Source organism: Diceros bicornis, chromosome 12 (assembly GCF_020826845.1).
Source record: "Diceros bicornis minor isolate mBicDic1 chromosome 12, mDicBic1.mat.cur, whole genome shotgun sequence".
Taxonomy (NCBI): Eukaryota; Metazoa; Chordata; class Mammalia; order Perissodactyla; family Rhinocerotidae; genus Diceros; species Diceros bicornis.
Window position 1 is genome coordinate 22,969,787 of NC_080751.1, and position 17,033 is coordinate 22,986,819.

Below are 17,033 nucleotides of genomic sequence, written 5' to 3' on the forward strand. Positions count from 1 at the left end.
GTTGAAAAATTTGATTATCAGAAAATTTGTCTGTTATTAGCCATAAATTTAGTTTTATTGTTGACCAAGTCATGGACTCTGCTAGTGATGCAGTCCATCTTTTCCTAACTTAGCATGAAAACCTTGTGATCCAGGGACACTCCTGTCTTCTCAGCACTGTTGTGGAGTGTTGTGTGTGTGTGTGTGTGTGTGTGTGTGTGTGTGTGTGAGAGGAAGATTAGCCCTGAGCTAACATCCCTTGCCAATCCTCCTCTTTTTGCTGAGGAAGATTGGCCCTGGGCTAACATCCATGCCCATCTTCCTCTACTTTATATGGGACGCCGCCACAGCATGGCTTGACAAGTGGTGCGTCGGTCCACGCCTCGGTCCACGCCTGGGATCCAAACCCGCAAACCCCTGGCCGCTGAAGCAGAGTGCGTGAACTTAACTGCTGTGCCACTCGGCCGGCCCTCTTTTGTGGAGTTTTACTGCGACTTGTTTCACATGTTATCATTAACATAGTGAGTACTGAGTGGTAAGTGACCCGTGCACTAGATTGACATGGGTCATGAAATTTTTTTTTTTTTTGTGAGGAAGATCAGCCCTGAGCTAACATCCATGCCAATCCTCCTCTTTTTTTGCTGAGGAAGACTAGCCCTGGGCTAACATCCGTGCCCATCTTCCTCCACTTTGTATGGGACACTGCCACAGCATGGCCTGACAAGCGGTGCATCGGTGCGCACCCGGGATGTGAACCCGGGCAGCCAGCAGCAGAGCACACGCACTTAACTGCTACGCCACGGGGCTGGCCCCCTTGGTTTTGTTTTTTGCAGTACTTATGCATCGTAATAGCAGTATGATGAAAACTGAAGCATTTTCTATTTGGGCTAATTTGGGATCACTAATAGAGACATAAAGGCATTGGACTAGACTTGTTTGTTTTGTTTTGCTCCTCCATGATGACTGGACAGGGAGATGGGCAAAGAATCTGTGTTGGGGGGTGATGAAGAAGAGGGCTTGTTGCCACCACTTTTTGTTCATCTGTGTGACCTACTAATCATTTCATATCATCTCTGGTGACTGTTCTGGTGACCTGGGTTTCACTTCTTTTGGAGAAACTATGACTTTTATTTTTGAATAATTATATGAATAAGAAAGTTTTTTTTTTTTAATGGATTTCCCCTAAATTTAAAGTGGACCCCTTTTCTTTGGTTCTTCTGCTTCATCTTATATTAGCCATTTGTATCCTTATAGGCATTGTTGGTGTGAGAATTACTCTTTTGAAAGCTTGCAAAGTTGTGTTTGGTCTATGTTGTTGACACTCCAGCTAGCAGTATGCCTGCTTCTTACCTTAGGAATATGAAATGAGATGCACTTTGGAATATTTATCCTTTACCTTTTGAATACTGGATACAGGTATTAGTGCAAACTCAGTACACCATTATGTGATCAGAAAAAAAAAAAAGACATGTTTATAGGACTAGGAAAAAGTTCTTCACAAAGAGAAGTTCTGTCCTGTTCAGTCAGTTACAGAAATGGAATTGAATTTTCTTTTATTAGGTATGTCTTTGAAGTTGAAATGATTCAGTAGTCACTTATGAGCATTAGTGTAGTGAGTTCTTGGAACCCTTTGTGCTCTCAAGGAGGCAGTTCGTGAAGCAAATGCATAGCGAGCAAGTATACTATGACTTTTCTGAAGAGCCTACCATAGAGCAGATGATGCTCTGGTATCCTGGAGTGCAGCAGTTAAGCTATGATGTGTCATAGGTGGAAACTCAGGGACTTGGTCAATCCAATTATAAATTTCTGCTCTTCATATGCCCTCATTTTCTCGGTGTGCATTTATAATTGCTTTATAGTGACCCTGTCAGTTTGACAACCAGAAAGAGCAACATAAATGAAGTCCACACAGTTTATTTTAGAATTTTAAGTAAGTTGGATGGGGAAACATATTAAATATGGAGGATTACCATCAATTTGGTTTCTCTTACTATTCCTTTTGCTGATTGTCTTGACTGGCAAGTTGACTCCTTTACTTTATGTAAAGTTTTATTTGTTTTAAATTAAAAATATAGTTCATGAACTTTGTACTGGCTCAGGATGTGTACAGCTCTGCTCTAATCAGCGCTCTGTTTAGTCAATAAAATTCCTGCGCTTGTAAAACATCCCTGACTGTCAGACTATTAATGTTTCTACATGCCGCCATTTTGTTGTCATTGTTTTGCATCATCATTGAATTGTGTGTTCAGGTGTCCTTCACCACACAAAGGAGTGAAGCTGGTAACAGCCATTTTCAAGTATAATCTAAAACTTTTTCCATACTTTTCTGAAGGTTTTCTGGTATACTTTTTTAGCGTTCATGTTAAGGAGGAGCCCAGGGATGGCCCTTCAGGTTTCCTGATGTGTTTAAGAATGTGTAGCCAGTGTTACTTGCTGGAACCAGCCGTGGAAAAGTTGAGCTGGTGCCATATTTTTTATGCTACTGTTATGTCTAACTGTAAAATGAAGGAAGTGCTAATAACACTTCCTACTTGTTTAGCACGTTTTCCTCTCCAGCTCTCAAAGGAGTTGGCCAATATCGGGCTGGATTCCCAGCCCGTGTTTCTATTATTTTCTAATTCCTGTGATGTAATGTTGCATAAGACTTCCACTCGTTATCTTTTTTTATGTTCTCCTAGAAATTGGAAAATAGTATTTGCTATTATCATCCCCATTTCTCAGGTAAGAATAAGAACAAGGCACATCGTGGCTAGGTATTTGACCTAGGATTATACTATAATCAGCTGCAGAACCAAAAACAGAACTCAGGATTCTTCCTCAACTTCATTTTCTAACAGCTGTAGTTTCTCTCCTTTTCAGATATACTTACAACGAGACCCCAAAAAATACATTTCCAGGTACCGAAAATATTTCCGACGTCTCTTCTTCCGTGTTCCAGTGTTAGGATTTACACTAGATTTATTGTCTGAAGTAAAGTCAGTGCCAGTTGTAAACGTGATCTGTTCTCAGAGTATTCCTGATTTGACTGCTGTCCCAGAAGGTGATGGATAGTTGAAGAAAGAGTATAATGAATGCAGCCCCTATTTTCTTTTTGCCCTTCTAAATTTGATTTAATGTAAGGCTGCTTTCTGCCAGGAAATTTCATGAATGGGCATATGTTAATAAGCCAGATTTTTTTTCCTTTATAGTAATAAGCTTAACAAAATATCTCCTCAAAGTGGATTCAGTTAGAGTATGTTACTACTTGAGTGAGTACTTCCTGAACTTATAGGAGAAAGCGACTCCAACCACTCTGAAAGTGAAGTCGTTCCTATAAAACTCTGTGCTTTGCAATGTATCTTCCATAATTCTTTTTGTTAGTGAATGTTTGTAGAACGTGAGGAGGAGTCTGTAAAAACTAGCAGAATTGGTTTAAAATTAGTTCTGGTTTAGAAATGCTTTAAAAAAAATCAAACTGAGGATGTTTCTGAGAGGTTTTTTTTTTCCTTCAGAGTAACAAAAGTGAAAGTTGCATTTTGATCAATTGTGATTGGTCTTCTTAGTGAAAACTTAAGACCCAGAATGCGTGCTAGCGGGCACACACAAAGCAGTTTTCTTGTTTTGGTGCCCCGCATGTGAACCACTGCATGTACACACACGCCACACATAAAGAGTCCATTCTTGCTCACACGCAGCCGAAGGAGGCTGACTACTGTGGTCTTCTGGTCGGTGGAAATTGGCAGCCTTTCTTCTCCTGTAAACAACAGCCTGACGTCACCCCATGCAGCAGTGATAGCGGACCCACTTTAGAGATTTTCAATTGGCAGAACTGTTGAAGGCCTGTCACTGGCTTTCATCATCTTCAGTCACACTCGAATAAATGCAATGCAGAGAAATTCATTAATGTCAGGAATACTGAGGTAGCCCTTTAAAACTGCTTGTAAAGTATTTATCCTTGAATTTTCACATAGAATCCTAACAAGAAACCTGTGTGATGAGCAGAACTGTAGTTACTCCTATTTTGGAAGTGAGCTAACTCAAGTTCAGAGAATTAAAAAGTTAGCAAGTGGTGGAATGACTGAAATGCAGGCCTTTGAAATACTGTTTTGTCTCTCTTTTCACTATACTAAAAACTTCTTTAGACGTTGTTAATTGTTCTATTCTGTTACTTCCTCTCCCATCTAAAATGTGTGGGATGATGATTTATGAGTTTTTTTTCCAGTCAGGACATCTGTGCATTAAAATCAGATACAGTGTTGTTACATTTGGGAACTCCTAGACAATAAGATAACCCACTCCCGGGCCTCAAAGGGAGCCTTTTGAAAAATCTAGTGTTAAGTCTACACTCACCAGCTTAATTGGAAAGATTTATTAACAAGATGATCGTGTTCGTCATTTGGCCTCTGAAAGCTACATAAAATTGAGAGGATGAATAATCGTAATTCTTTTGTGTTGTTAACTGGAAGAGACAAAAACAACATGAAAGGACTGTTCTATTAGTTAGAAATCAGAATTTTATTGGGAAGGAGGGGAGAGTTGAACTGCTGGTTAAAATAAAACTTATTTGTTATATAAAATAGTTGTCTTTCTCATGTGCCCACTTCTAGTTTATTTTCAGGCAGTTATAAAAAGTGAAAAAGAACTACCTTCCGTGATTTATAGTTGCTTGAATGGTTTGGGAGTATTTCAGGTTGTAATTAACTCTTCGTTTTCTGTTTGTGACTCTGAGCCCGTTTTTCAATGTGACATTAGTAATAGGCAGGAATGGTGTTTAGATGTGTGGACTATCCACAGTAAATTACTCGGACCTTACTTTCTCTGCTGAATGCCCCAATTTGAGCCAGCTCCCCTGATTTTAAAGTGTATGTTTAGGGAATGCAAATTAATGTTGATTTTAGCTTACCCCTGATAGAAAATGTGTTAAAACCCTATGTATTAAAAGGCACATATAATTAAAAAAAATAAACTGCTTCCCCCAAAAAATAAACTACTTTCCAAAACTGCACTTTGGCGCACAGTAGGTACTCAAAAATGAATTCTAAATGAAGCTAATCAGAAGTATATTAGCAGCCTCAATAAACTAGCATCTATACAGTAGTTGACTAAAATATATTCCAGAAAAAAAGTGCACTTTGGATGAAAGAAATGTATTTTATTGCATAACTTAAAATGAACCAAAAGACTTTATTTTGCATTTTATTTCATTAAATGGAAAAAACTAGTTTTGCCCTTAAAAGATGATACTGCCAGTTTTTAAAATTACAGCAGGTTGAAGGAATAGAGGTGAAGTACATAAAATCTGCTTTAACAAAGAAAACAAGTCACTGCCTTCTCACCATCTTGCGCTTCTTTCTGTGAGTGGCAAAGAATAAGGAGCAAGTAACAGCTGCCGGCCAAAGCCACTCACTTGTGCTGTGCAGCGAAGTCTCCAGGTCTGGGTCTGCTGTGGGAGTGGAGCCGCCTTTGCAGTGAGTGGCCCGCGCAGTGTGCACAACAGCAGGGGGGTGCTGTGGCGGGGGGGGGGGGGGGGGGGGGGGGGGGGGGGGCTTCCCCAGCACTGCCCTTGGGGGAAGCCCACACCCACTTCTTACAGGAATGGCCGCAGGGGGTCTGCCCAGCCCAGCTTTAAGTTAAAAAAACTGATGCTGCAAGTGTCCCAGTTTATCATTTAACAGCAGTGGAGTTTCTCATCACTGCAAGAGGCTGTTTGTAATTGTAAACAAATAGTAGTAAGGGCAGAGGACAGATGTGAGATAACTGGAGGCAGTGGGAGAGCAGTGGGAGAGCCAAGTGGGGCTTAGATTTTAACTCATAAGCAGTTGTCTTGCTGTCTGTTCCGCAGTGGATATCACAAGAGCAGAAAACAAAGTCGAATTTTAGTTTTAACCCTTCATAAAAGCATTCGCTTCTTGTTTCAACACTTCAGAGTTTGTTGAAAAATGCTCTTTTGGCAGATTTGTTACAAATAGTAATACCACCTGGATTTGCATGGTGCGTTGCAGTTTATAAGCACTCTCAGGAGCAGTGTCCTATTGAACACCCTCAGCTGCAGCCACCGCGTGAGGTATTGCCCTTCCCCTTTGTAAATGAGGAAACCAAATTCTGGTAAGGGCACACAGCTAGTAAGCAGCAGAGCCTCGACCGGAATCCCTGACTTTTGACTCCTGCTCTGGTACTCCCTTCACTGAGCTGGGAATGTGCACTCTGATAACATCCAGCTTCGTGGTTGTCCCTACGTCTCACTCTCATATCTGCACGGAAAACCACAGTCAGCAAATCCAGCTTAGGGCCCAATTCATGTTGCTCACAGTGAAAACATGTATATCATCAAGGGCAGCTTCTTGATCGACTTTGAAGTTAATAATCCAATTAAAAAAAAAGGAGCCTTGTTATTTCTTACTTCTAATCAGAATGGTAGTGCAGAATGAACCTTAGGGACTATGCAGTTTTACTATACAGTTTTTTTGTCTAGAGTAAAGCCCTTCATAAGGAAAGTGAAACTCCAGTTCATTGCAGGGACTAGGGCCCACTTCCCCAGCCTCAGACTAGTGTGCTCTTTCTTTTAAAAAGGACACCTCACCTCCTTAAGCAGAGGCTGCAACAGCTAATTTGACCTGAGTTTCCGGCAGACATTCCTGAGCATCTGCCCTGTGCAAAGCCGTGTGCTGGAACCAGTCCTGCAGGAGTTGAGGATCTAGTGGGGGAGACTCAATCCAGGGTAAAATGCACCCTGTGCTAAGAGTTCAGCCCTTTAAAAGACTAAAAATGTCACAGATAGATTCATGGATAACCCAGATCTGGTCTCAGTCTTCTGGAAACATTTATGAAGAAGCTCTTTCTTATGTGACCTTCTATTTGTATGAAAAATGACAACTGTGGCTACTTTGCAACGTTTCAGAATAATGCTGGCCATCCCTGAGAAGCTGAAGTATAAAGATGAAAAGCAAATTAAAAGCAAATCAAATTGTGATGGTTAGCACCAGATTTTTCTTTAGGCATTGTCTCTAGAAATTTTGACTGAGAAAATCATATATTACTTGAGCCTTGCTATAAAAGCTCTGCTAATAGCTTTTAACTCCTTGCTCTGTATTTCCAAAGAGCTAATGGTGAGCAAGTCAGCCACTTGCTAGCCTTTGGTGAGTGCTGTTCAGCTGAGAACTTGGAGAGCCTTTTTGAAACCCCTGATAATTTGGGCAGTCTCCAAGTCAAGCTGAATTGATAGGGAATGCAGAATTGATCAAAATAATTACAAGTTCTATTGTATAAAAGAGATCATTTTGCCAACAAAAACACTCGCAGAATGCCCTTATAGACCTAACTTGCATCAGAATTAAACTCGTCTTTCTCCGTGGTTACTTCCAAAGCTAAAAGAACTATGTTGTGTAAATGGGTCAGTTTGTGCAGTATTCTGCATGAAATGTTCAGGTATACACAAAGGCAGTTGGGTTATAAATTTCATGGGCAAACTAGCCTCCAGTAAAGCAGATATAGGAGGAAGCTATAATATATTCTTAGAGGAAGAGGAGATTCTCTTTAATTTAAAAGCTGCATTCCATTTCCCCGTCTCTTGTCTTGGATCGTACTCACCTCTGACAGCTCCAGGTTTCGCTCTTCAGCCAACCTCTCTTCATTCTCTCATGTTTCTGCCCCTAAGTCCTTGAATCACACCCCACAGTACTTGGTTCTAATCAAGTGATTAGAACTCTCACTTCGTTCTCCAGGGCCTAAGAACTTGATGGAATGATTTTGGGTTAGCTTTAAAAAAATAAACATACACCCTTGACTGAGATCTGTGCAGTACCTTTCCACCATAATGTGTCTCACTGGCTTCAAATCAGGCCCCAGACAGAGGCCTAATGTTATAAATGGTGCATATGTGAACTTTGCTGAAGAGGCTTTAAGGGTCCTACCTCCACTTACTATGTTTACCCAAAAGTGTCCTTCATTTCATTTTGGTAGTGAAGACCAAAGTTGAGTTTCAATAACAATCTCTTTATATTTGTAACTTTTTATGAGTTGTGCCAATTCTCCCTCTTAGATGATAAATGGCGGGGGGTGGGGCGTTCCATAGATTTTAGGGCAATAATCCGATTCATTATTCGTTGGAATTTAAATTTTCAATTCATCACTGCAGCCTCCAAGACTTTAGGAGAAAAACAGGCATTGCATGTCTATTTGTTTGACTGAAAGTGTCAGAAACCCATCAAACTAACTTAGAAAACAGAGGCTTATGGACTTACAGAATCTAAGAAAGGCTTGGGCCACCAAAATGTGGGAAGGGCAGTATCACAGTTGTCCTGAACATGGCCAAAATTCTCTCTATCTTTCATTTCTGCCTCTTTCTGCATGTTTGTTTCATTTCTTCTCATGGAAGACCATTTTTCCATATGGCTAGAAATATGGCCACCAACAGTTTATCTTGTAGCTTCTGTCACGGAGAAAGTTCTGTGGATGCCAAGTTAAAAAAAATCATAGGCAAGGAACTTATCAGATCAGTATGTGTCCGTCCCTGGATCACTCAGCAGGGGTCAGAGAGTTGGGGGGCGTCATGTAGAAACGTGGCGACACGTGTGTTTACTCATATGACTGGAAGTGGATGGCTGGGTATTTCCCAGGATAGGAGATGGTTGTTGGGAAGAAAATTCCCCAGCATGTATGCTCACTACAACATGTCAGACTAGTGCCTTTCAAATGTTTTGACAGAAATCCATAGTAAAAAATACATTTTGCATTGAGACACACGTATACACACGTTTAACTGGAAAAAAAATTTATGAAACAATACTCACCCTCACTATGTACAAGGCATTCTGATATATTCTGTTACATTCTATTATAGTTCATTTTTTAAAAATTTTTTATTGATATCGTAATAGTTTATAACATTGTGAGATTCCAGTTGTACATTATTATTTATCAGTCGCCATATAAATACGCCCCTTCACCCCTTGTACCCCCCCAACTCCCTTCCCCCTGGTAACCACCAAACTGTTTTCTCTGTCCATGTGTTAGTTTATATTCCATATTGTAGTTCATTTTTAAAAAATACTGATTATAATCCACCTAATTGATTATGACTCGTTAATGGATAATGATCTATAGTTTGAAAAATACTATGCTAGACATTGAAAGTAGCAGATGAGTAAGTTCACGTGCAAACAGATATTTGGGCATGGATATTTTTTCAGTCTTGAATAAATAATAGCTTACATTCTAGAAAGATGCTGGGGTCTCATAGGGTGACAAATATGTGACATGAATGTCCTTTCCAGTTCCTATGGTGGATATGATGGTGCTTTTCCTACTGAGGAATATTCTGGACCCACTCCTCAGCCCTTTGTAAAACAAGTGCCATATGCAATCAGCTGCACTCCACTCTGTTTTGAACTTACCTTTTGCTGAGAAATACTGAAATCCTGTGGACCTAGAAAATTTCCCAAAGTGCTTTCAGTTCTCTCTTAAAACAAAACATCAACACGGCTTTCTTGAAAACTTGATTGTGGCAACGCGAAGGGCAGCTTTCCTGATCATTGTAATACTGTAAGGGGGTGGATGATATCTTTACTTCTCCAAGAGTCAGTTGAAGGTCTCTTACTTCTTATCTTCTGTTGAAACAATTGAATCCCCAGCCTTCTATCTCTTAAGTTGAGTTGAGAGATTCAGATGGAAACTTAGCAGCAGTAGTACAGAATGACTTCTGAATGTGACATATGAAAATGCAGAGAAGAGTGGTCGAGTTCCTCACTGCAAACAGTTAGAAGCCCATAGAGATCCTTAATAACCGATAAGCATATAGTGCCGTGGGTCTCACTGTGAAATCAAAGCAATAAAATGTTTAGAACAATGTGTTGGAGAATATAGAGTTAGGAATACCAAGAGATTCCATAAATAACACACAAAAAGTACTGACCATAAAGGAAAAGATTGGTAAATGTGACTACTATTGATGAAATTCTATTCACTAAAAAGATTGGAAAAAGTAGATTGGGATAAGTATTTAGAACACATATAACAAAGGACTCATATTCAGATATCTAAAGATCTGTTGGTGGGAGTGTAAACTGGTACAACCGTGTCAGGAGAAAGTTGGGCAGTGTCTAGTGAAGCTGGAGATCAGAAACCCTGTGAACCAGCAGTTTCACGCCTAGATTTACACCTTGGAGCAGCGGTTCCGCAAACTTTCTGATCTCACTTTATACTTTTAAATATTATTGAGGACCTCAAAGAACTTTTGTCTATGTGGATTGTATCTATTGGTATCTACTATATTAGAAAATAGAGAAAATTTTACAATGTTTGTTCATTAAAAAATTCATTATGTGTTAACATAAATGACTTATTTTTTATGAAAAATAACTAAATTTTACCAAAACAAAAAAATCACTCAAAAGAGTGGCGTTGTTTTACAGTTTCACAGATCTTTTTAATGTCTAGCTTAATAGAAGGCAGCTGGATTCTCATATCTGCTTTTGTATTCACCTGTTGTGGTATGTTGTTTTGGTTGGAGTATACAAAGAAAATGTGGCCTCACACAGTTATGTAGTTGGAAAAAGGAAGAGTATTTTAATAACCTTTTCAAACAATTGTAGATGTTCTTTGTTACTCAACTAAAACTACAAATGGTAGTTTCTTAAAAGTTAGTGGCAATGTGAAATCTGAAACCATATCAATAAACTTTTAATTATTTGTTACATTAAAATCTTTTAGGGCCGGCCCCGTGGCTTAGCAGTTAAGTGCGCGCACTCCGCTGCTGGTGGCCCGGGTTCGGATCCCGGGTGTGCACCGACGCACCGCTTCTCCGGCCATGCTGAGGCCGCGTCCCACATACAGCAACTAGAAGGATGTGCAGCTATGACATACAACTATCTACTGGGGCTTTGGGGGAAAAAAATAAATAAAAATTAAAATAAATAAATAAATAAAAAATAAAATCTTTTAGTTTATTACCTTGCATGTTGAATAGATTTTTACTCATGCATGACTTTGTAACATCATACGTTGATTATTTGGAAAATATTGGTTTACTGAGTTATGCAGATCTTTTCATTGTTGACACATTTCATTACACAATATTAAAATGTCACATTCTTTAACTTCACGACTAATCTTGTCAGAAAAGTGTTTAAGTATTGGCAAGCTGTCAAGCACGTAGTGGCAGGTACAAGTTTTCAAAAATTCTTATTTTCACTTGAAAGCCTGAATTTTATCACTGGCACCACAACTGTCAGTTGTTTTTCTCAAAGTGGTAGGCTCACTTGTCTGCCAGATGCTCAAGTCTGAATAACCATAGTTTGTCTGACCGTCATTCCTTCAGGAGAATGGTGTCCCATGAAAAGAGCAGCGACCATCAGCTCAAAGGCAAACAACTGCCTCGTGCCTTTCTCCAGGCAACCTTCGTACTTTGGTGTGCGGTGCAGCGCTCTCTGTGTACTCTCCCATGTCGTCACACAGAGTGTTAAAAAGACATGTACTCGAGGGTAGAGATTTAATAAAATTAGTATTTTCACTGCTTCACCAAGGGCATCGTAACGTGAACCCTGCGTGTTTTCGTTAGTGTGTGGAGGTGAGGAATACAATAACTGCTAGTACAGTCTGGTGCTACTGCCTTTGTTCATGTGATCTTGAACCCATCCAGATTTTTCACTGTTTTGCAACAATGTAAAAGGCAAATAACATCTTGGAATTATTATGAAAATAGTTTTGACTTTGTGGACCCTCTGAAGGAGTCTGGAGATCCCCAGGGGTCCTAGAGTTGGACCACACTTGAGAACTGCTGCCCTAGAGACAGCACAGCTCTTGTGCACCAGGATACACTAGGATACATATATGTGAGTATGAGAGGGCGGCATGTGATCAAGGAGGGGTACACGGTGGGGAGGCAGCTTCTGGGATGCTGACAGTGTTCTGTTTCTTGACTTGAGTGGTGATGTTTGTCCTATAATATGTGAATCTGTCCATTTATATTTATGCACTTTTCTATACGTCTGTTACTCTGATTTTTACTAGCATTGTTAGTCTTTGGTTTAGCTATATAAAGAGTGCTGAGAAGGGAGGAACCACCCCCCCGTTCTTCCTTCTTTGTATCATATGCAGGATGTATTTGTCCAATGTTTTCTGCTTTTTGGGCTCTGGTTCCTTTGGTTGTATTACAGTTGAGGTAGGAATTCAAGTACTTCTAGTGCGTTTTCCCCCTCATAGTACAGACATGGCTAAGGCAGTAAAAATTATGAGGAGGAAACTTTTTCTTTAATTTAAAACTTTATATAGCACTTAGTTATTTGAGACTTAAACCTTACCATAGAAGCTATTCCCATATCCTTATTTTCTGAAAGGAGCACAAAATGAAAAATGACTTGAGCAACGATACAAGTGAAAATTAAAACCATTTCTAACTTCTTTTGCTATTATTAAATCATAAAACTATAGTGACTGTAAATAAAATAAGAAGTAGTAATAAGATTTTGGCATTACTGGATATCTTATTTGTGGTCATGCTTTCAGAACACTTTCACTTTATTTGTCTAATTTTATCTCTGTAACACTGAATTGAGCACAACAGGTACTAATACCTCCATTTCGTGGATAAGAAAACTGAGGCACAGAAAAGATCAGTGATTAATTCAGTAGGAAAGCCAGGACTGGTCTAAGAGTTCATAACTCCTAGAATTTGCTTTTCCCACAAAGCTAGTTTAATTGTAAGGAATTCAAGATAGTCATCAAAATCTGGACATTTTTGCCTTTGCCTTGTTGGTGCTCTTGCTGCTCGCCAAGCGTTCTCACTTCTGGTGAGGAATATCAGTCAGTGTTCTGTATGTATGTCAGCACCGTCTTTTGTGCTTCCTTATGTTCTGAGACTTGGAGCGAGAATGCTTAGAAACCACATAGACTAAATTAAATTTCAGTTTTGTCGGTTAGAAACTGAGGTATGCATTCTATGCTGCTAATCATAGCCTTCACCTGAACCCACGTGCCATAAGCGGGAGGAGTGTTCATTCTCCGTTTGTGAGCCGTCAGGGTGACTGGAAAGTGGTGGAGGTGGACCGCAGATAAAATCAGTGAACTCGCAGATGTACCTGATCTCCCAACAGGACTGTTCTCTTGTTCTTTGGCAGAGGTTCACGCACTCAGGATTTGTGTGTGCAAGCGTGTATGCACTAAGAGAAAAGAATTATCCCAGCTTGGCTGCAACAGATTAGGCCAAGATTTCCTGGACTCTGAAGGAGATGTGCCCACAGACCTAGCTCTGATTTAAGTGGACGTGTGAAGTCTTCGTGAAAGTGGCTAAGAATCTCTGGCAACAGAGAAAGGTAATTAGAAAATAAATTAAGCCTCTTTTTATAGGTTGTCCAGGCTAATCTTTTTTCTTTTTTTAAAGTAATATTTACCTTTGTTAAATGTTAGTGTCCCTGAATAAATAAAAGCATTTTTTGATATTATAGGCCCTGTATTTTGCAACCAGGATCCACATTCAATAAATATTTTTCTCCTTACCTCCTACCAGGATATTATTTGTAAGATATAGGTCTTAATCGAAGTGTTTCACAAGTGAAATATAACAGATATCTAAGAAATGAATCTACTAATTGCATTTTTCCTGGTGCATTTCAAATAGGGCGGTCTAATTATAAGCAGCCCACACACACAAATGGCTGCTGCTCTTGCCCCAGTTTTCCCCTTCTCACCAGGCCCAGATGCTGCTGCCACGGAAGGCGTTGTCAGTGCTCATAGAGAATCTGAGGGTCAGAGTGGAGGAAGGAGGCGAAGTTATGGAAACAGTGACCAGGGGAGCGGACCCCAGGAACAGAGCCTGTCTGCTCATACTGTGACGCTCTCCTGTCCTCTTGCCCACTACCAGAGTTCTTTTTCTTATTTATGTTGTCAAGTGCCGCTGAACAGAGTAGCAAGTGTGTGGTAGCAAGAGTCTTCTTTCACATATAGCAAGGAGGATAAGAGCATGGATTTGGAGTCTGATACTTCAGACTTGAAATTGGGCGTTACCACCTCCCAGCTGTGTGACCTTTGGGCAGGTTGCTTTACCTCTCCTGTCAAGTCTGTTTCGTCTTCTGTGAATGGGGATAATTGTACCTATCTCCCAGGGTTACTCTAGGATTAAATCAAGACCTGTACACGTACAGTGTACATGACCCCGTGCCTAGGGTGTAGTAAGCTCTCAGTAGACAGTGGCTCTTATCGTATATGCAAACAACTAAAAGGTCCACAAATGATCCCTACACTGTAAGTTATTTTTAAGACAATGCTTTATTCCAAATATCTAATTGAACCCTACTCCCTTGGAGGAACTGACATTTTCAGAGGGGTAGGACAGTGGGGAACTTTTAGCATGGAGATGCTGGGGAAAAGGGCAGGTCAAGGTGAGAAACTCGGAGATTTAGAGCATCATAAGGTCCTGGGAAATGGGGAGAGGAAGACTAAAAAGTCGGACTAGGTGCATTCTTCCCCCAGAAAAGGGGAGGGGGGAGATCGTCTTCCTCTTCCTCCTCCCTATTGAACCACATATGCATTGTTGCTAGGACCCCAAACTGAGGCCGGGACTGGACTGTTAATACTGTATCTGCCCTCTGGCTGCACAGTCACCTGCAAAACTAAAAGAAAAGTATCCCTGCTTGGGCCTTGTGCCAGTCCCTCAAATGTGAATCTCTTAGGGAGTGAGACCCAGCAGCACCTCAGGTAACTGATGTGCAGCCAGGGTTGGGGAGCTCTTGAGCTCCGTGTGGGTTAAGTATACTTGTGAAGGCTAGCCTGGAATAAATACGCATAAACTAGGATGACAGTTCAGAGGAAGGACAGAGTGTCTCATTAGTGCCAGCAGGGAAGGCTTTTTGGAGGAAGTGCAGTTTGAACCGAATCTTAACGGATGGGTAGGATTTTAGACATGAGTGAGGACGAAGAGGGGAAAATCATTTCAGAGAGAGGGAATATTGTGAGCAGACTTGGAGATGGAAAAGCCCCAGGCACATATAGAAACAATAGATGGACCAGCTGGGGAAAGCTGAAATTCACGCTAAGGAATTTGGCAAGTTAATGCAGGTTTTGAAGAGGAGGGTGATGTGGATGGAGCTGTCTTTTAGGAAGCTGAATCTGATGGTACACCGAGGAGAGAGAACTGGAAGCGGATGTGTTTTCATAGACATATGTCTTGTCTGAAGAAAAGAGGCTATGTGAAGGAGTGAGGAAATAGTATGTGTTGAACAATAAACAATGGTGGTGGGTGACATGGAGAGAATGGGAAACCAGAGGGGAGGTGGCTGGATCAGGGGAGAGGAACTCATTCTTTTACTCGACTCACTGTTGCCCAGTGTCTACCTATTATTCTGCAAGACCTATGTTGGCCCGTTTCAAACCACTGTTTGGGTTATTTCCAGAGATGCAAAGGTGCAGAAAAAAGCTGGAAAAGTTTTTTGAAAACTACCTTTTTTTCTCGGAGATTCTTTTTTTATGAAATTGAGTGTAGAATATTGGAAAAATTGTTTAAGATAACGTGTTTCTGTTGCAACCTGCTCATAACTGCTGATTCTTCCCAAATTATTTCTCAAAACCTGGCAGTAGAAAGACTTCTCTGGAAAACCGTCTGCAGCTCTCACTTCCCTGAATCCCCTTCTCCCTTTGTCAGGCGTTCTTTATCCAATGGCCCAGATAAAATGAACTCTGGGAGAGTCTGAGTGCATTGTTGCTTATGACCACACAGAAATACTTTATTTAGAAATAGGAAGGGTTTTGTCGTGAGCCAATCCATGTGGCTGCAGAATTCTCCTATCCAAGTTTAAGGAAGGAGCGGGGAGGTGGGACCAGCTCTCCTGGATTTGCCTGGGTTAGCCCTGGACTCAGAATCTTGAGAAGGGATAGCGATTTATGTTATTTCCAGTAAATACAAATATTAAGAATGAGAAGAAAGGCTGTTGTTAGTGCTGCCTTAGAAATGAGACTAATTAGGCAAAACCATGCATGGGAGAAGTTAAAATCCGTGAAATTAGGGGTGGGAGGTGGCTTTCCATTAGGAAATTTCCTCCACTTTAAAGAAATAGAAAAATTGGTATAGATATAAAGACAATAACAATAGAACAGTATTAAAAGTTTTTATTTTAAGAAAGACACCTAATCACAACCATCCAACTACTGTTCTTACTTTTTGGTATTTGCCCTATTCCGTGGATGTATGTTTTTATATAGGTATAAATAATATCCATGCGAGAATGTATTCTGGAATATGCACTTAAAATATAACAATCATTTTCTTGTATTTCTATATCATTATTATAATTGAAATTTATTTAGTATTATAAATATTCTATTATGTTTCTAAATCATAATTTATTAAGCAGTTCTCTAATGCTGACTTATTAGATTGTTTCTTGTTTTTAGGTACTAGAGAAACACTGCATTGTGTATCTTCAACATATGCCTTTTTGCTTTTATTCAATCATTTCCCTAGAATAGATCCTAGGAGTAGATTTATTTAGTGAAAGGGAATAATAGCTTTATGGTGCTTGTCTCAGTTCCTTTCTGAAAATGAGTACTTTCTGTATCTGCTCAACACTCTAACAATAATAAACCTGGAAACTATAAAACTTTGTTATTTGACCACAGTTTTGATTTTAGTTTTTTTAATCTCAAATTGACAAAAGCTATTATTCCCTTAAATTTAGCATCTCAAAAATACATTTATATCTGCAATACAAATCAAAAATAAGTTCAGTTCATGAATTTATAATTATCTAAATAAACTATATCCTTTATATATAAAATAAACCTCACACATTGTCTTCTCTTTTCTTCAGTGTTTCCAGAAAGTTTATATCATTAGTTTTTTAAAACTATAAATTCCTATAAAATCCTAGTTTTTCTTTTCTTATAATATGCTAGGACAGTTCAGTCATATTTACATATCTAGTATGTCTCAGAGTTTACTTTAAAAATTTTGATGTTTCTGTATACACTTGTATAATTTCTTTTGTTAATTTTAAAAAGGAAAAACTCAGTTTTTATTTGAGCTATTATATATAGATCTGGAATATTAAAATACATTTTTCTGCAAGCTGCAAGTCCTTTTGTGTTCA

The 17,033-nt window shown here is 39.6% G+C and overlaps 1 protein-coding gene across 4 annotated transcripts in view; it reads left to right on the forward strand.

The window, feature by feature from the left end:
* SERTAD2 (SERTA domain containing 2) overlaps nt 1–17,033 on the forward strand; it is a 110,723-nt gene that overhangs the window by 14,798 nt on the left and 78,892 nt on the right. For 2 of the 4 annotated variants that reach the window (XM_058551090.1, XM_058551091.1), the window contains exon 2: nt 13,071–13,265. The exons of the other annotated variants lie outside the window; for them this stretch is intronic. The gene's annotated coding sequence lies outside the window, so the exon portion shown is untranslated. The remainder of the gene's footprint in view (nt 1–13,070; nt 13,266–17,033) is intronic. 4 annotated transcript variants of the gene reach the window in all.